Source organism: Silene latifolia, chromosome X, assembly GCF_048544455.1.
Source record: "Silene latifolia isolate original U9 population chromosome X, ASM4854445v1, whole genome shotgun sequence".
In the NCBI taxonomy this organism is placed as follows: Eukaryota; Viridiplantae; Streptophyta; class Magnoliopsida; order Caryophyllales; family Caryophyllaceae; genus Silene; species Silene latifolia.
The window spans coordinates 119,489,168-119,510,526 of NC_133537.1; the positions used below are offsets into that span (position 1 = coordinate 119,489,168).

The 21,359-nt window shown below is 35.4% G+C and overlaps 1 non-coding gene across 1 annotated transcript; it reads right to left on the reverse strand.

The window, feature by feature from the left end:
- Positions 1-20,772: 20,772 nt before the first annotated feature.
- On the reverse strand, positions 20,773-20,879 carry LOC141624602 (small nucleolar RNA R71). Its single transcript, XR_012534408.1, has one exon. It is a non-coding gene; the product is annotated as a small nucleolar RNA R71 (small nucleolar RNA).
- Between the last annotated feature and the right edge of the window lie 480 nt (positions 20,880-21,359).

Here is a 21,359-nt window from a genome sequence, read left to right on the forward strand (position 1 = left end):
CGGAATTCGGCACTAATTATCACACTCGTTCACGCATTACCATTATTACTCAAGCATACCATATCGTCTCAACAAATAAGTTTTATATCATATTACGCTACAACGAATTATCCCATTCGGTTTACCTGCTACCGAGTCATTCATAAGCATAATCACGTCATCATACCATACTTAACCTTATCTTACCACATTACTACTAAGCTCGAGTTCATATCGACATGAAACATACAATTAACATTAATTCATTCTTTCATATGTCATATATATGCATACTCTTCATAACAAATTAATGCCTATCATGTTCCAAATTCAATCATAAGCAAATCATCTTACATAAATCGATTGTCACGCAGCGAAAAATTTCAACCAATAAACAAGGCATATACGCATTCCTATATGCTATGTCTCATATTATAACTCAACACTTCTTTAACTATCATCTTTATAGCTACAGTAGGAATTATAAACTCATATACGATTACCGTTATTAACAACCTGAAGCAACATTAACGTGGTCACCTTCATATCACGGCATACACTTTCACATTTTCTCGCATTTCTATCGAATAAACTCTTGTCACGTTTCTCATAGTCATCGTATAAGCTCACTAATCATGCCAAAACTTCACTATACACCATCCTAACGCAACTAATATACCCATCTCTACGTTAGCAAAGACTCAACCACAAATAACTCCGACACAACTAACATATACATCACATATATATACACACGGACTCCACATTCCCATACCCTGTGACTGGCTTAAGTATCATGGGGCCAAGATTTTGAAATGAGGGCGCCTACTCACCCAAAACCTAGCATCAGCTGGGGCTCCCATTATACATACACCAGGTTCATTTTATTAGACTCACTATGTAACACCCCGTATTTTATTAAGTTGGATAAAATTCTTTTAATTGCTATTTTGAATTTAATTACATCATTTAACGATTTATATATATATGCTTAGCTAATTAATTAATTTCATCATAATTGGATACGTTAATTTTAATAATCATTAATAAGTTTATTTAAAGTTAGTTCGAGTTTATTGAAGTTAGTTCGAGTTTATTTATTTAATAATTTCCGTTTCTTTACGAGTCCTTATGAAAGTTGTTTTAAGTGAACCCGAGATGGATTTTGGGAACAAAACCGTCCAATTAGCTATTTTGAGCTTATTTCACTAAATTAGCAATTTTTATTAATATCCGTTAGTTTTGTAAAAATCGCTAATAATTCCGATTCAAGCCGATATTGTATTATTTTTAGTTAGTAAAAATTTGAGTTTATTTATTTTCACTCATTAAATTTATTTATTATTGATTCCGTTTTATTACTGAGACTTTTTCTAAAACCGATTTTATTAACTCGAGACGGTTTTAAAAACTAGCGAAATTACTTAACGATGAAGAAAGATACGTATAATAAATAGCTAGCAAGCAAGCACGTCACTCATTTCTACGTTGTTCCTCCATCTTCTTTCTTCTTCTTTCGTTCTTCTTCTTTTTTTTCCCCCTTTACAATTTCGCGTCTATAAACCCGTCCCGACGCTTCGTTTCTCAACCGTTTTCAACTATTTTTGTTCCATAGCGCTCCTCTCGTCGTTCCCGTCATTCCGATGTAAGTAACATTCATTTTCGTCATATATTTTTACAAACCCAATTTATACTTTCAGCTTTATTTATTATAAGACGGTTGTAGATGCTGAGATAGGCGGTCTTGTAGAAGATTTGTTAGTCATAAATGATTAGTTCAATCGGAAAAAGGTAACAATGATAGGTTACTCGATATTACTTATAAAATATGTTTATTTCGAATCTTTGGTTAGTCTGTTTTATAGTTGAGACGGTGTATAATTATATATTGGGATCATTATGGATGTTAATTAGTCCGTTGTATAGTTGAGGCGGTGTATCCGATATGTGGAGATGATTGAGACGGTGTATCTTGACTGTAGGGATCATTTGGGATGCTAGCTAGTAAGTGGTATATTTAAGACGGTGTATGCTGACATGTATTGATTGTTTTGGGATGCTATTTGGGATAAAGATGATTGTGTTAGAATAATAAAAGGAATTACGGATGGTTGCCATGTTAGGTGTAACTAATTTATAAATGGAAGAGGAGGTGGGATATGTGAGACGAAAGAGATCATGATGGATATATAAAGCTTTATACGTTGAATTGCAGAGAGATATTCATAGCCCTTGTACCGTCAGTTGATTAATGGCTTTGAGGTTCAGATTTGGACTATGGATTTGGGGTATTGTATATTAATTTGTGTTCCTGGCTGTAGCTTGGCAGTGGCCTGGCCGTGGCCTAGGTAGTGGCCTAGCTAAGTCACGAGTTTGAGGCCATGTGTAGTTGGTGGTTAGGCCGACTTTGAGGTTGTCATAATAACTTTTGAGCCATGTCTATAATTTGTTTTGACGCTAGTTTGGTTTATTTAAAATATAATTAAATTAATTTCCGTCTCATTTTTTTATATAAAGATAATTCGTTAATATCGTCCTTTCACATAATTATTTTAGGTGCCTCATATGTGGTTGAAGATGAAGAGTAATTTTGGGTTTTAGAAGCTTTCTCAAGTTATTACTTGTCTCTTTGCTAGCGTAAGGTAACTATTCCGAGTTACTCGACGAATTAATGTCACATTAGTAGTTGATGTTGTGTTTGGTGTTTGTTAAGTGTTTAGGTGATTGATAACGTGTTACTTTCGTTTTTCACATGATAGAAATTGGAAATAGCATGAGAATGACATTGTGATACATTTTGTAATTTGGGCCAAAGTAGGCCAAGACTCTGAACTGGGCCAGATTGACCGAACGAGTTTGGTCAAACTAGGTTTAAACCGGTCAGCCTCGATTTGACCGATGACCCGTCGCGGGACTCGGGTCGAGGGTTTGTCTTTGAGGTGAGATTGGATGTTTTACGTTGATGCCTTAATATTTGTGACTATCATTTCACATGTTGGTTGTTGGATGAATTGGTTGCCTTATACTTGAGTCTTCTTGTCTTGTTGCCATTTTAGCTTGTTCTCATGAATTATGAGATTAACGGTTAGCTGGAATTTGGGTTATTATTGATATTGGAGATATTGTTGGATTGTCAGCTGAATATGCTCTTGCGTAGCCTTTCATATACTAGGGTGTGTATGATCTTTTGTGTGTACAAGTTTGGACTCTTTGCCCCTTTTATGGTTAATTGGGTGTCCTACTTGTCTTGTGTGGTGTGGGCTAAAGTATTCAAGTTGGGACTAGGTCCTAGGTGAGTATTTCGGCCTTCGTCATAGATAGGCCATTATAGTCTTTGACGAGTATATGTTTGCGGCTTAATAGCCTTTGTGTTCCTGGCTTGGTGGGTTTATATCCAAGCTGGGGCATGACCTTTCTGCCTATTTTGTGAGGAGATGGTCAGCTTAAGTACTAGCCAACCCTTTGGTGGACTCCTTAGGGTACTCATGTGGTTTTATCATGAGTCTTGGGTGCGGTGGTTTTATCCGCATTTCTCTAGGTCTGTGATCTAGGATTAGGGTTGAGTCGTGTTTTGGCCATGTTTTATTCATATTAACCTCTGAGCCAAAATACTAGCTTCCCTACCTCGTGGTATAGACTCGAGTTACAAAGTGACTATTGACTGTACTAGTAACTTATGCATGTCTCTAGATATATTGTCCTTTCTTGTTTGATGATTCTATGAATCATAGAAGGTGAGATGCAAGCCGGCTATGGTTGATAGAGTTTGGATTCCTGGATGTTATGTGATTCACATGATAGTGTAGTATGAGTCGGTCTAGTATTCGCATGCTAGGACTATGTATGTGTTTTTATATTGTTGTTCACATGATAAGCACGATTGTCTAGCATCTATATGCTAAGGCTATGTGTTATTCATATTCATATTCTTATGTTTACATGTTATATTAATTATGACATTTCGTGGCTGGGAGAACTCGGAATTACTCCCCATTTGTTGTGGCTTTCGTATTTGTATAAAATGCGAATGACAGGTAGGTGATGCATATATGGGGTACATGGACGAGCTAGCGAGCAAAGTAACCTTGGGACCTAGATTGGCTTTATTTTATTGTGACCCTTAAACACTTTTTATGTCACATACATTTTAGGGACATATGTCTCCCTTTTTACATTTGGTTGTATAAGTTTGCTATTCGCGAGTTTAGCAATGGTTATGTTGCGAAACTTCTATTTAGACCTTGTATGTTTTGACACCTTCCAATTTGGATATCTTTATAACAGGTTCAGGTTTTTTTTAAAAATTACAGGTTTTTACCCAAATGAACCTATTACAAACATATCCATGCTGTTTTATTCTAGAATTACGTGTTTACTTTTCCGCGATAATTGAGGGTGTCACACACTACGTTCATTATTTTCATTGGTTACAGGTTCCAAAATCGTCGCTCTGATACCACTTTGTAACACCCCCATATCCAGATTAGCCTTAACTAGGCCTTCCTTAGCATATAAGGGCATTACCATCTCGGTTGCCCGAGGACAGTAATACTCAAATGTCGATAAAATAACTATTATGTTATATTACAAGTGATTTAAAACCAACTGACGATATAAAAGATACAACTCAAAGGCTACTCGCTATAACTATCAAATCTCGTGAAGACTCATCCCTGCCCGGACTCCAGCTATCAACGATATCAACACCTGCTAAGACAAACTACTCACCATAAGGGATCACGGCAGACACATAAAACAACAAGACAACCACACAAGGTCAGTACTGAGATAAGACACAACAATGCCAACAACATCTAACAATACAATACAACACAATCAGTCACACACACAATCACGCCCACTCCAATAAATCTCCGTCACCGATCGTCCCACAGGACCAGCCGCCGATGGGGGACGCAGCCGTTCCCACCTAAGCCCCGCTCATCATACCGAGCGATAACCCTGTCCCATTAATGTGCACATCCCCTCCCGTGGCGGGTTCCACGGAGGGCGAAACTAGGGCGTGAAGCCACTCCCGCAAGTGACTCCACTCAGCCGAGAACGCATCTCGAGAACCAGAGACAAACAATCACAAACTGCTGAAATACAACAACAACCAACAACCGTATATATGCTGCCACACAAACACAACCACAACACAACAACAACAACACAACGATCGACACACTAGACTATCTACAGAAACTGAGTAAGCGAACCTACCTTTAAGCAACCGCAACCAATCCATGCCAACATACGACATATCCAGCAATCAAGCAATGCCTATAACCATAACACAATCATCTATTACTATCAAGCAAACCCTAACTGCAAAGACAAGGATACGAATGATGATGACGACATACCTACAAGGAGAAACCCGGCAAAAGACCGCTACCCGACTGAAGCTATGCTCTCCTAAGGCACAAGGACCTTCAAAAGGCTTCCATGGAGGTTTTATGGTGAAGGGAAGGGAAAGGGGCGACTAAAGGATTGAAGGAATGGTGCGGAAATGATTTGCCGATTTAACAAAACGCGATTAAAAACCCTCGCTGAAAACCCGCTACTCGATCGAGTATCCCTCATACTCGATCGAGTGCCACCCTACTCGATCGAGTACCCAAGCTACTCGACCGAGTATCCTCTACTCTATCGAGTACCACCCGAAAATCACCACCCAAGATAACTTTGGCACGCACTTACAAGGACTATTACCGCTCCCAAGGTCAGTCAACGCTGGTCAAAGGGTCTCTAAAAGGGCGGGTATTACACATACTAGGTACAACAATATAAATACTTTAAATAAATGACAATCATTCATTCAACTTAAATAAATATGCTTAAAATGATGCCAAAATCGCCCTATCTATCAATCGTTGGTATCCATCTCGGTTTTGTGGATTTAATCGATTTTTAACTTGTAAAAATCAATAATCAACTCTTAAATCTCATTTAAGTCCAAACTAATTGTCCAAATTGTTTTGAACCTCAAAATTAGTCCTCACTAATTTGATGATGAATAATTAGTTTGATTTGGTGATATTTTGCTAATTTAATCGGTAAAATCATAACTTTTAAGTGATAAATCCAAAAAAATTGAAAATATTACCAAACATGAAACAAAATTTTTTGAGTATTCTGGAACGCTCTTTAGAACACCAAAATGTCAGAAAAATTTCCCAAAAATTCGGATAAATTTTTATGAAGAAAAGGATCGATATTTATCGGTTTTTAACCACTAAAACCAATAAACATCAAAACAAGGTGAAAATACATTTTAAATTTCACTTTTAACTTTTAAATCATATTTTTAAATGTACATAAATTTATGAAGGCCATGAACAAATGTTTCGAATATATGATTAATTTATTTTATTTTTATCGACTTTTATCTCATAAAATCAATAAACATGCAAAACTTTAAACCAACCTTCAAAATTTTACATACAATCTGTAGAAAATATGCATGAAACACCATAAAAATTTCATGACCCGAATCAACCTTTAACTATTTTTAGTTAACTCTTAACCAAAATACGGCATTTTTGACTCAGTTTTCTACCAAAAATCATTAAAAATAGCAAAATAACTTCACAAATCACCAAATTTTACCAAAAAACTTTTGAGATCAGTAGGTATGCATGCCAAAAAATTTTCGTGCTAAAACCTCTTCTAACACAAATTTTGAGTTTTATAAATTATCTCATAATTTATTAATACAATTAAAATCAACATGCAAATTACAAGCCTAGCTCTGATACCACTTGAAAGATCATAGATCCTAATTAGACTCTCTAATTAAAAACAAATTATCTCATAATATGTCATTTTAGTGAGCTATGTAACATGCATGCAAATATAAAAGCATAAAAATAAAGATTAAGGAAAAACAATTTCCTTACATTGATTTTGATGGTAAAAATAGGCACAAACTAGATCACCTATCTAATTTGTTCTTGAGCTAAATAAAAATGGATGATCCTTCTAGAAAAACCTTCAAAGAGAAAGTCTCCTTCAAGTAGCACCCAAGAACAACACCCAAATAATCTTACAAGTATTAACTAGATACTTGTAAAATTTAACCCTTGATAATATTTATAATATTACTAACAAGCTTAGTGAATATTTATTTTGATTACTATCAAGCTTAGTAAGTGTTCTTATTATTTTTTAGAGAGAAAGACCAACAACCATTTCACATGCAAAATACCCAAATGAAGTGGTGTGTAAAATGAGCAATTGTTGGTCTATATGGAGGGGGAAAACCGGGTGGAGTAGGTAGAGTGAGGGAGTGGACTTGTTTTATTTTTGTCCAATCTTACATCACATGCAACAATGATCATAAGATAACTTATGTAAGTATATAAAGCAAAGTGAAATGATTATGTTTATAATCATCCACTAGACTCCATTTACACGGTCTAATGCCTCATTTACGGGTCCATTTTGGGTCTTATATTTGCCGCACAAATACGTGTAAATTTTACTTTAAACATCGATTTATGTTTAAATGCTTCCTAATAAATTTTGTCCAAATCACTCCGTAAATATACGTGTACCGCTACACATATTATTTACGTACTAATATTAATCACATTAATCAATTAGTACAATTTTTGTGAATTAACAATTAATTAACTAAAACCCGTCTCAAAAAATTTATTATTTAATTATCGCATAATTAAATAATAACTGCCGCGCCACGAGTTCGCAACTCGAAATCTCTCTAAAAATAATCGATTAACCTATTAGTCAATAAATCAAGGGACTAAATAAATTGTATCTCATACAATTAGTTAGTTGTCAATTGGGGTTCGTTCCTTTAGGTGTGACCGAAAGGGGTCAGTTGATCACCGCCGTCTCACGACAATAACGTCAAACTCTAGTCAGCCAACCGTTATCGATTTACGTTAATCAACAGATGAGGATCAAATAATTAAATATCCTTATGATATTCCTTTAATGAGATTTATTATGTAAACGCACTATTGTGGAGGACACTAACTCCAACACCCGACTTATGACCGTATATCAAACGATGCACTTCAACCAAGACCTCGTTCGAGTTTCACCATCTAGGGATCAGAAAAACATAAGTGTCCTTGTTTGCCCAGCGGAGTCGCCAATATGTGGACATGGGCCACCTACATGACAATCCGCGGACGTATAGCGGTCCGAGAGCCAATGCTCAGGGACGTAGAAATTAAATGCTCTCGACCGGATCGCTTTAGATCGGTCGGTTTCATGTCGATGAAGGTCTCGAAATGATGTAGAGATGTTCGGAGTGGCCACCAAGCAATTATGAGACACCTGGAAACCGTTTGAATCCTCTTTATACCTCGGTCAAACGAAGCACATATCAGTGCTTGACATAGGTACTAAAGATAAGGACTCGTCCCTCTTTTAGCATCCTCTCGCTAGAATGACTCTCGTACCTCATGGATAAGGCCATCCACTATTCAAAGGTTCTGAGTAAGAGGTGAGGATATGTATTGGGAAGCTCTTTAATTGAACTCCAATTCTCACTCGCAGTAGCGGCCTCTACTGATCGATTTTGGATGGTTAAGTCCAAAAGTTGATAAAACGGGTAAAATGCATGAATGCGTATCCACAAGTTTAAACCTAACATGTAAAATTTTGCTATGTCGGTTGTTTATCTAAATATCATGTAATTGATGTCAACTTAGATTGGACGTTGATTTACATGTGAAGACGAAAATTAAACATCCATTTACCCAGTTAGGTTTACGGTGCTTAACAACCTCCATTTGTCTAAAAAAAGTATGTTTAAAATGTGAAATGTAAAATATAAACTCGTCAATCAGATCCGTCATGTATTCGGGTTAACCGAAATCAAGATCATCCTAGATAAGTGCTGGAAACAAAATAGGGGCAGTGCCAGACAGCCTTTAAGCCGCGAGCCTATGGGCGGTGCAAGGGGGCTACCCCTGGTTTTGTAATAGATAAAGACCAGAAGGGCATTGGGGCGCGGGTCAGACGACAGCCCAAGTAAGCCTTCTGGTCTTGCAAAAGGTTGTTTAAACCATTTTAAAAGGTTGTTTGTAGATAACCAGTATTTGTAGAATCCCCAACAAACACCCGATGATTATCGGACAATAACATGTTTCGGAAATCGCTATGTTCGATCGACGGTTTGTATACCTACAATGTCGAAAAGCTCATAAAATGGTTTTGAAAAGGGAAAAAAATTTCAAAAATACATGGAGCGTTTTATGCACGACGACGGAGTCTCAATGACACTAATTAGACTCAAAATCGACACCGGACCAAAAACCGACTCAAACTTCAAATCCCGTCTCAACACAAAATCAAAATTGAGTCAAACACAAAACACCCACCCAAAATAACACCCAAACACAAGTTTACACAACTAAGCAAACACAATCAACCACAAAACACATCATAATAAACCTATAATAGAATTAAACACAAATTTCAAATTTCCGAAAAGGATAGGACAGCCTATTGTATCGCCCACATACTCGCGCCTCAATGGGTGGCTAGCATGGCCACGTCGCTGATATGACTCATTTTAGAGCATATGTAGTCCCCGAATTAGCCTCGTTCCTATGCTTTTTAGTTCATAATTAGGTCGTTTACTATCTTTAGTCTTTCATTTTGCATATTCTTTGAGGTTTTGATCCCTTGGTAGGAAAGGAGTAAGAACCTCGCATTTTCGTGGCAAAATGGAGCTAAATTGATCGAATCTAATGACCAAGCATAAAAGTGAAGACAAGACTAGAAGGCCTATGTAAATAATGAAGTAAATGGGCAATGATGAGAAGATCCTAGCATCTCCAACAAAATCCTTGAGGATTGTTAGAGGAAGAAAAGAAGAGAAGCTTGCTGAGCTATTATCCGGGCGTCGCAGCCACGGGACGAGCGTCCTGGCTGGCTACAATCCGAGCGTCCTGTAGCCAGTCCGCTCGTCCTGACCCTCTACAATCCGAGCGTCGCATCCCCCAGGCCGCTCGGATTCCTTCCCAGTACAGCACGTCTCTCCTCTAGTCCGCTCGTGATGAGCATATTCTTTGAAGACTAGCAAAGCGGAGATGAGCATCTCCTTCGAGAGGAGCACTTCCTCAACTTTTCTTAAGGGTTTTAATCGTCATTTAAGCCCTTGGTAACCCTATTTTTTGTACCTAATCCTTAGTATAAATACCCCATTGTACTAATTAGATTAGCATGCAATCTTAATATCCTTCTTATGCTCTTTTTATGTTCTAATCTCATATTAATCTTGTAATCAACTTTTAATTAAGCATTAATACAAATCTCATTTCCTTAATTTCTCTATTGTTCATCCATTATTTGGGTAATTGAAGATTATTTGGGTATTATTGGGAGATTGACAACCTTCCATCAATCATCAAGTACTTCTATTATTCTTTGCTTATTATTTTGGAATCATGATTAGGTATAATTCTCTTAAACCCTTTTTTAATTATTGTTAATCATTTCCATTCATTCATCATGTTTTGCCTTGTTAATATGATTGACAACCTTGTTAGCATGATAAACTTGATAATGAGTGAGTAGTCTCTTAACTAAGGTTAATGGGGAATTAGGGGAAACCAACATGGGGGATGATTCATGCTTAATCTAATATGTTCACATAATTTATTTGCTTGCTTGTTGTGATATCAACTTATGCACATGTTATCTTTGAGGAAATGCGAGCCTATGAATCCTTGCATTTTTTACCCATCACTTACCTATCCAATGAGACTTGTAAGACATAAACCAACTCGAGTCTCATTAGACCATGCATATAGTTGAGTAGGGAGGATTAAGTCGACTTGTAGGTGTTGTACAATAATCTAATCGATTCGGCTCCGGGACCCAAACCTTCTAGGATTGTAAGATATAAACCAACTCGATCCTATCACAACAATAATTGCTTACTTATAATTTGAGAATATGTTTGTATGATCAATTCCCACGTATCCCCTATGAACACATGACACTCTAGTGCTTTTAACCAATTGTTTACATCTCATTTTAATCATCTTGCTTGTTTATTTACATTGTTATTTAGTTTAGTGATCTTCTTATCTCAACCCAAATTGTGACACCATTAGCCACCACTACTTGCAATCGAAAATTCTACATCAATACCCGCCCCTTGGGATCCGACCTTTACTTACCTCTTTACTAATAGTAGAGTAGTTTGTGAAGTTATAAATATTGTTTTGGTCTAGGTGCTCCTAACGACAAGTAACCGAAAACGATAGTCCAACCAAAAATGGCGCCGTTGCCGGGGACGGTGTTAACTTGATTTGATTTTCTTTGATTGTTCTTAGTTGTGTCTTTCTTTGCCTTGGGGAAGTAAAACTCCTCAAGGTTTGTTCTAATTATTTTAAAGTTGTTTGATATTTTTGCATGTCTAGAAGATCACAAGGTAACTTGTTACCCATTGATCACGAAATTGAAAGAACTTTGACAAATAATAGAAGACTTGCTAGAAATACTTTGAGAGGTATTAGTTAGATTGTGGATATTCAACCAAACAATATTGAGTTCATCAACCCTTTTGCAAGAGAAGGAGAAGATAACCCAACACATAACCTACCACAAAATCAACCCACAATGCCTAAATTTTCACCACATTCCGTACCAACCGAGGAGAACCTACCAAATGGTACTCCCACACCACAACATTGTTGGAATATGTGTCCTCCGACAATAATGCGATCACGACTGTTGATCATGATGATCACATGTTTAAATCTCATTATAAAGAATGCAATTGGGAAGTAATTTTTTACTGTCAACTGGTCAACATATATCGGTAATGATTGGCTGACTAAAGTTTGACATTACTGTCGTGCGACGGTGGTGATCAGTTGACCCCCTAGGGCATACCTATAGGGCAACACTCTTAATTGATCATTTAATTAATCGTATAACGTTACGAGTTAATTAAATTACTTCAAAAAATGACGGACGATTTTGGAAGTAAAATTTACGTATCTCATTGAAATTTGATTAAATGAGATACGGTCTGAGTAATTGAATTGTATCATTACTCAGATGAAATTATTGTTTAAAGAAACAATTGAAATTGAATGAATTATTATAAATACAATTTATTGTGATTTGTAAATTGGTAAAATATTTTGGTACAAGTAATTATGAATTACTAAGTCAATTTTTGTATATTAATACGTTGATTTTTAATATGTTAAAAATACATAAAAAATTTATGTTACATATGACATGTGACATATTGACAAATTTGACAAAAATAAAATGGGTTCCATTTTATGGAGGTGCCGAAATAAGGAGGAGGTTTAGGCTAATATTGTGTTTGTTTAAATTAGTGGAAAACATAATCATTCACTAATAGCCTAGCCATGCAACCTTAGTTTGCATTGTGAAGACAAACAAAGGCATGCATTGGCTCCCCTACCCTCCTCCTACCCGGTTTTCTTGACAAAGAAAGGTAAGGGTTTTTGCCTTATATTTTTGATAAAACAATACATAATGTTGTTGTTGTTACTACAATTATTCATTCATCAAAAATTAAGAATTTTAGAAAGATAAAAATACTTCCTCTCCTCTTCTCTCTCAACCGGTTTTTGGGAGATTAAAAACCAAATTATTTTGGGTCAATTTTCATACAAAAATTAATATTATCTAGTATTCATAGTATTAATTTTATTAAGAGTAAGCTTTGGGTATAAATCCTTGGGAGAGATCCTACACTTGGGTCTTTGTTCATCCAAAAGGATAGATCAAGAACAAGAGAGAAAGATGATCTCTCTTGTGCCCATTTGAACCGAAAATCCAATGTAAGAATGGATGTTTCTTCCTTATTTTGTTTATTTGTTTGCATGCATAAGATCATTAGTTAATTTTATGACAAATTAAATTAAAACATATATGAGTATGTTAAGTATATAGATCTACTTTTCCTTCAATCGGTATCAAGAGCCATGGTTGTTTGCATGCAAATCGTTTAAAAGTTTTTCCGAGTTATAAAGATTAACATATAAAACTTGTATAATTTGTGTTATTATGATATATCACGAAATTAATTCATGCATGTTAAAATTTCTGGCCCTAAAATGTTTTAGGATATTTTGGTTAAATTTACGGATTTTTATTGTTCATATTATACAATAATGGCATTTAAATATGATTTTATGAGTAAAAATGTCATTTTCGGACTAAAATTAGCTATACTTCGTATTTTCCAGTGATTTTTGGATATGTTGTCACATATATTATTTTGAGATAACCTGTAAATTTTCATAATTTTTGGACTTCTTATGCTCGAAAAATGGATTTTTCATTATTAAATTCGGATTTAGGTGAAAAATAGATTAATATGAGATAAATTTCGAATCTGGTCATAAAAATTCAGTATGTTGTCACATGCAATTTTACAAGATGTGTGTAAAATAATAGGCTATAGTGAAGTCTTTTTGCATGATTTATGGATTTTTGAAGAAAAATAGCATAAATAGTGACATTATTAGTGAAAAATTAATAAAACATAGTCTATGACTAAGGAAAAACGTCCAATGTTGCATTTTATTATCTTTTTCAGATCTAAAATTGAAAAGTTAATGTATATAATTTTTCACATGTTTTTATGATTATTTTAGTTAAAACCGATAAATCGCAACATTGTTTTTCCGGATAAAATTCGAAATTTTTAACCTAAGTTTTGAACATTATGAGTGTCATGGTATTTTTCCAGAATGTTCATGTTTTTAAATTTCAAATTTCAAATTTATTTGAAATTTTGTGAATTTATTTGAAGTTTATAGCTTATTTTTGTAATTTTTTGGTCCATTAATGAACAATTTTATAAATATGAGTTAATTATGGTCAAATTATTAGTGAAGACTAAATTTTGAGTCCTAAGAGGTTAGGGTAATTAACTTATGCATAAATATGAATTTATGTAATTTTTGTGATTATAAAATGTTGAAATCACGCAAATCCGTAAAAACCGAGTAATATACGATATTGGCTAATTAAAGGCGATTTAGCATAAAATTGGGCATGTTCATACATATTATAATGCTGCATTTTCTTTATGATTGTCATAATTTTAATTTATGTAATTTTTGAATTATGTAATTTTTACTTAGTATGGCCTTAGATTTTAATTGGTATTTCCCGAAATGTATGGGAATATCGATTCGGTTGTAATTTATTGTGATCTCGTATCACCGTTTTGTAATTTAATAGATTTATTTTATTTTAGTTACAAATGTATAATAGGAAATTATGTAATTTGTTATGTAATTTAATTTATCTCGGAGTTCCCAAAGACGGATTTCTTCAAGATGGCGATACATAAAGACGGTGTTACCTCGAGATGCGTGCCACAACCGAAGTTCAAGGGACCAATGGAGTTGGTTTCCGAATATGTAATAGTTAAATAGTTTTTCTATTTTAGGAAGGCCATACTAGGATTTATTTTATGTTTGCATTTTATTTATATGTCACATGCATCGCTAAATCGCCATAACTAAAACATGTATCTTCATCTTCATCGAGTTTATCGACCGTGTCAATTAGAATTATCGTAGTTCACCGCTTTAGTTCAATTAAAACGTGATAGATAATAAATTGACATGACCTCTCGCTAAAACAATTAATTGAGACATAGCCTTACCAAATAGTAGAAACCATGAAAACCTATTTCGCGAGGGAGTGCACTCGGCCCTACCGGGGTACAAACCTTGTTACGTAGGGGAAGTGGGTGATGAATTTTAATCCACCGAGTTCATGTTAATGAGGGTTTCATTGGCCATACCGTGCCTAAATTGATGTGGATTTGGATCATGGATACATTTATTCGAAATTTGGATTGAACTCAACAAAAGTTTTTCGATAAGGGTTTCATCGGCCATACCGTGCCCTTGTCGGATATGTTTTGGGCTATAGATAATTATTAGAGTAATTTTATCGACCAAGAGTTCTAAAAGTAGAATCGATTAAAACGTTAATCCACCGAGTTATATTGATAAAGGTTTCATCGGCCATACCGTGCCTAAGTCGATATGAATTTAGGTCTTGGAATCATTTATCTAGTTGGGTAGAGGTCACTAGAAAAATGCATAAAACTTGTTTAAATCATACATTTTTACGAGTATTATTATTAAAACGACATTTGTTTTACTCCTTCTATTTTGTTTTGTAGACCACTTCTTTTTCTTATAACAAATGGCAACACCAACCCCTAACGCCACGCCTCTCGCTAGTTCATCATGGCCCCGATCCTTCATGGATCGATGTAAACTTGAAAAGAATGGGTCAAATTTCTCCGATTGGGATGCCCAACTCAAATTAGCCGCCCAAGGTGACGACAAGCTTCGTTACCTTACCGAGGCCTCTCCACCCGAACCTACTACTAGGTCGACCGCCGCCACTAGGGAAGCATATGAGGCTTACCAAAAGGAGTCCGCCGCAATGAAAAATGTCTTGATATTTGCGATGGAGGCGGACCTCCAAAGGAGAGCCTTTAAAATGGGCAATGCTAATGAGATTTACTCCAAGCTTGTGACAATGTTTTCACAAACTCCGCGGATCGTCAAATATGAGGCGGCCGCGGCATTCTTTGATCTCGACTTCAAAGAGGGCCAAAAGGTTAGCCCTCAAACTTATGGAGCTTGTCGAGACCTTGAAGATTCAAAAGGTTGAAATCCCCAAAGAACTTGTTGTAGATAGGATTCTACACTCCTTGTCCAAAGTCAAAGCATATGTTCAATTCCGGGTGAATTTTAACATGCAAGACAAGGATGTGTCTCTTGAAGAATTGCACAAGTTACTTGTGCAAGCCGAAAGGGACATGGGGTTAAATGTGAACCCACCCAAGGATGTGCTTAACATAAGCACTAAGAGTAAGGGGAAGTTCAAGAAGAATGGGAGGAAGGGTAAGAAGCAAGCTCCCACATTCACCAAAGCTAGGACTTGTGAAGCTAGCACTTCAAAAATCAAGAAGGGTCCTCTTGATAAATGCCATTATTGTAATGGTATGGGACATTGGAAAAGAAATTGTTCCAAATACCTTGGTGATATTAAGGCTGGAAAGATTACTCCAGTAGGTAGATGACTATCCTTTCTTTTATGTTTCTAATTAAACTATGGTATTATGATACAAAGTTGTGATAATGTATCTCCCTTTTTATTGTAAATAGGGCCTCCACCAAGCAAAGACAAGGGAAAGGAAAAGCAAGCATAAGATACCATCAAGAAGCTAGGAATAGCTTTCATGGAGCTTCGCTTTTTATTGTCTTATTTTATTCATGTTTTGAATTTTAGAACCTTAAGTTTCCGTGTTCGACATGGAAAGGTATTTTGGATAATGGGTTGTATTTTGGATAATGGTGACTTGGTTTGCAACCCAAGTCACCCGTTTTATCATTTTATCCTTTTGTTCTAAAATTCATGTTTAAATGCTTGTTCTTAGAAACATATAACTTAAAGTGATCTAATAGACAAATATAATGATGGGTTTCATTATATGTCCACATGCTTAAGGCTTGTGTATGATCATTTACAAAGTTACCTTGAGTCTACGAAGTCTCTTAAAGGTATGTCAATCACCAAGTACACATATGAAATCTAAAACCATTAGTCAATCTATGAGTTAGTTCTCCTTATAACTTCAACATCATTATTTGTGTCTCATATGCTATCTTTGAATCTATAGTGTATTTATTCTAAAGATAGAGTGGGAGAAAAATGAGGACACAACACACAAGTCAAGATAAATTTATGTACTTGTGTAAATGAGATCTACGCAAGGTAGAATGATTTGAATGAAGGGTATATCTATTCACATAGTATACCAAATAGATGAGATCTATGGTCTCAAGTAAGTCCTATATGACTAAAGAGACCAAGTGAAGTAATCATAAGAGGATATTCTTAAGATAACTACACGAAGAGACCAAAAGAAAGTTTTGGAACAAAATGACTAATGTAAAGTCTTAACAAGAGTTTTGACTAAGTTTATGAAAATTCTGACCAATAGTTTCAACCTTGAGATTTACTTAAGAGCCTAAATGAATCAATGTAACATCCTAGTAATAAGCGATATTTATGACTAGAGGTTGTAAGGATTGATATACCGATATCTTCAATAGCCAAAGTTTTAAACCACGCAGATGTCATTACTTAACCTCATTATGAAAATGAATTGGTTAAAACCTCCTTCTAAAAGAGATATTTTGAAGGATGTGTATTAGGTATTACTCATATTTAATAAATGACATTGCCACACATCATTATGATATGAATGTGTTAGAGATTTAAAATCTCTTTCTATAAGGTTAAGATGAGACCTCTTCGAAATAGGAATTTTGAAAGGATATGATGGGAACATATATGGTTTCATCTTAATAACTTTGCAAATCAACATACATTCCAAATTTTGAAATATGTTCAATTGAGTAATCAATTTCAAAACATGTGGAATTAAGTGGGAGCATTAGAAATTTTCATGTGAAGACATGGAATTTAGTGGGAGCCTTCATCCTTTGAATGTTTACAACTCATCACTCATTGAAGAATGACGAGCTAATATCTTCTTTCACAAAGAAGTATTTGAGTTTTCAATTCTGGATGAATTTGGACTATGATGAATCCAATTACATCAAAAAATATTGGATTAGTATTAAGAGATACACATCGTATCAACATATACATAGGTTATTCATGTAGATGAAAATGGAATTGCCATTAGCAGTCATGGTCGTTCATTGAACCTATGAACGGTTGACTCATGATTATTAGTAACTAATGTTTCCGCCATTAGAATAATCATGCACATGTCCAATGGTGAATCATATGCATAAGAGCATGATGATTCATTGGTAAGCCATAATAGAAACGTCATGAATTCTCGAGTAGAATCCGATGAGCGATTTCGGTGTTTGACGGAATACTCTATTATGTGTTAAGAGGTTGCACATATTATAGAAAGTTTGAACACACGTAAAGATTTATGAAAATCCTAAACTTTTCAAATCAAAAGGAGAAATAAGAGGTTATTGGAAAGATACTTAGTTGAATAAGAAGTTACTCAAAACTAATCTTTCCTAACTATGCTAGGACTTGTAAGAAGTGCTAGGCTAATAATCTTGACAAATTGTTGCAAGACTCTACAAAACATGTACCTAGTGCATTGTGTGTGGATGGAGTACTTGATCAGTACAAGTTATTTCATTCACCAGAAATTCGTTAGTTATGTGATAATCAACAAGGAAGTTCTTTCAAGTTAAAGAACCGAAACCAAGGTCGAGAACCTTGAATTGTACTTGATAAGGTTCATGCTATGAGAGAGAACATGAATGTAAAGGAAAATGCAAGTATAAGAAGTTTCAACACATGGACACATGGCATATTAAACTTCTCTTGCAATCAATAAGTGTTTACACTTACGATATACATCACAAGGTTGTAATATGGTATTGACTGCCCAAGTGTGATGTCGACATTTGTCGTTTGAGTCATTATTAACTCACCTTGTACATTGTTATATCCAAACGGGTTGTGGAGACAATTGAACCCCGTTAAAGTGAACATGGATTAACATTGTATTTGCCCATAGTTACTTACATGAGGTGACGTCTCGAATTGACTAGAGTGTGATGCGATTGATGGCAAGTTCAAGTGCCATAGAGTCATGTGAGATGACTAGTCGATCACATAGGCGGACTGTTAGGAACATTTTGTCGGGCCTTATGACCGCTTATAGAGTTCTGGCAAATTTATATAGCCTGGTAGTGGCGAGAGCTACTATAGTATTCGAATGAGTCGATTCTTTTGACTAAAGACTATTCGCCTAAGATGGCACAGTTTCAGATTAACTTTGATTTGTGTTACTACGACCTTCGTAAATGGGGTCAAATGGGCATATTTTGGGTTATGATGGCTGTGGCTAGTCGAGGGGAATGAGTGCGATAGGAATTGTCCACCCCTAATCAGGGTTATAACAATATCTCAGGGCCACTCGAGAAGTAATGAACTGGAAATGCGTGGCCACGCTCGGAATGTATCCATGGTGGATAAATCCGGTCAATCAGTTATTCTCCAGATCGAGGAAACCACTCTCGATATGATCACTTGCAAGTACGACCTGAAAGACACCTTGCATTGAGTGGGAGATAGTAATAGGACAATAGAATTGGTGACGCACACTTGTCGAGAACAAGTGGGAGATTGTTGGAATATGTGTCCTCCGAAAATAATGCGATCACGACTGTTGATCATGATGATCACATGTTTAAATCTCATTATAAAGAATACAATTGGGAAGTAATTTTTACTGTCAACTGGTCAACATATATCGGTAATGATTGGCTGACTAGAGTTTGACATTACTGTCGTGTGACGGTGGTGATCAGTTGACCCCCTAGGTCATACCTATAGAGCAACACTCTTAATTGATCATTTAATTAATCGTATAACGTTACGAGTTAATTAAATTACTTGAAAAATTGACGGACGATTTTGGAAGTAAAATTTACGTATCTCATTGAAATTTGATTAAATGAGATACGGTCTGAGTCATTGAATTGTATCATTACTCAGATGAAATTATTGTTTAAAGAAACAATTGAAATTGAATGAATTATTATAAATACAATTAATTGTGATTTGTAAATTGGTAAAATATTTTGGTACAAGTAATTATGAATTACTAAGTCGATTTTTGTATATGACGTATTTTTATTAATACGTTGATTTTTAATATGTTAAAAATACATAACAAATTTATGTTACATATGACATGTGACATATTGACAAATTTGACAAAAATAAAATGGGTTCCATTTTATGGAGGTGCCGAAATAAGGAGGAGGTTTAGGCTAATATTGTGTTTGTTTAAATTAGTGGAAAACATAATCATTCACTAATAGCCTAGCCATGCAACCCTAGTTTGCATTGTGAAGACAAACAAATTAAAGGCATGCATTGGCTCCCCTACCCTCCTCCTACCCGGTTTTATTGACAAAGAAAGGCAAGGGTTTTTGCCTTATATTTTTGATAAAACAATACATAATGTTGTTGTTGTTACTACAATTATTCATTCATCAAAAATTAAGAATTTTAGAAAGATAAAAATACTTCCTCTCCTCTCCTCTCTCAACCGGTTTTTGGGAGATTAAAAACCAAATTATTTTGGGTCAATTTTCATACAAAAATTAATATTATCTAGTATTCATAGTATTAATTTTATTAAGAGTAAGCTTTGTGTATAAATCCTTGGGAGAGATCCTACACTTGGGTCTTTGTTCATCCAAAAGGAAAGCTCAAGAACAAGAGAGAAAGGTGATCTCTCTTGTGCCGATTTGAACCGAAAATCCAATGTAAGAATGGATGTTTCTTCCTTATTTTGTTTATTTGTTTGCATGCATAAGATCATTAGTTAATTTTATGACAAATTAAATTAAAACATATATGAGTATGTTAAGTATATAGATCTACTTTTCCTTCAAACATTTGACCGGTAATTTCATTGCAAAATCCGCATTTATCCAATTAGTCGAAAGAAGCCAATTTGGGGGGATGCCTAGTGAAGACCCTCATTCTCATATGGAGACTTTTTGTGACTATTGTGATGCGATTTCTCAAGTCGGAGTGACGCGGGACCAAATTCGATGGGTCTTATTTCCTTTTTCTTTGATTGGTACCGCGAAACAATGGCTAAAGGGCCTTGATAAGGCTACTCTTCGTATTGACTCTTGGAAGAAATTGGCACTTGCTTTCTACAAAACGTTCTATCCTCCGGAAAAGACTAACATGCTAAGATTCCAAATCACGAGGTTCAAACAAAGGGACGAAGAATCTTTGTATGAAGCTTGGGAGCGATTCAAAGGACCTTATCGCTCATGTCCTCATCATGGTCTTAGAGGAGAGTGGTTCTTGGTACAACAATTTTAGAATGGTCTTTATGATGACTCCCGAAACATTCTCAACATGGGATCAAATGGTATGTTCACCGAAGTTGATGATAATTAAACATGGAACATGATTGAGGAAATGGCGGTCCATAACTCACAATATAGTAGACCTCGGAAGGCTACTAGAAGAGGAAAGCATGAAGTGGAATCTAATACTCAATTGGGTGCTCAACTTAGTGCTCATATTGATACCATTAATTTGAAGTTTGAGAAGGATATGGCTAAACTTGAAGAAGCCTCCAAATCACCTAAGCAACATGTTAATGCCATGGTGGCATCTTCATCAATTCCAAGTGGAATATGTGAGAGTTGTGGAACTTTGGGACATGACCAAAGTGAATGTAGGGGAACAAGTGAACAAGTGAATGCTTTCCAAGAATACAAGAGTGGTACCCCTTATTCTAACTATTACAATAAAAACACCAA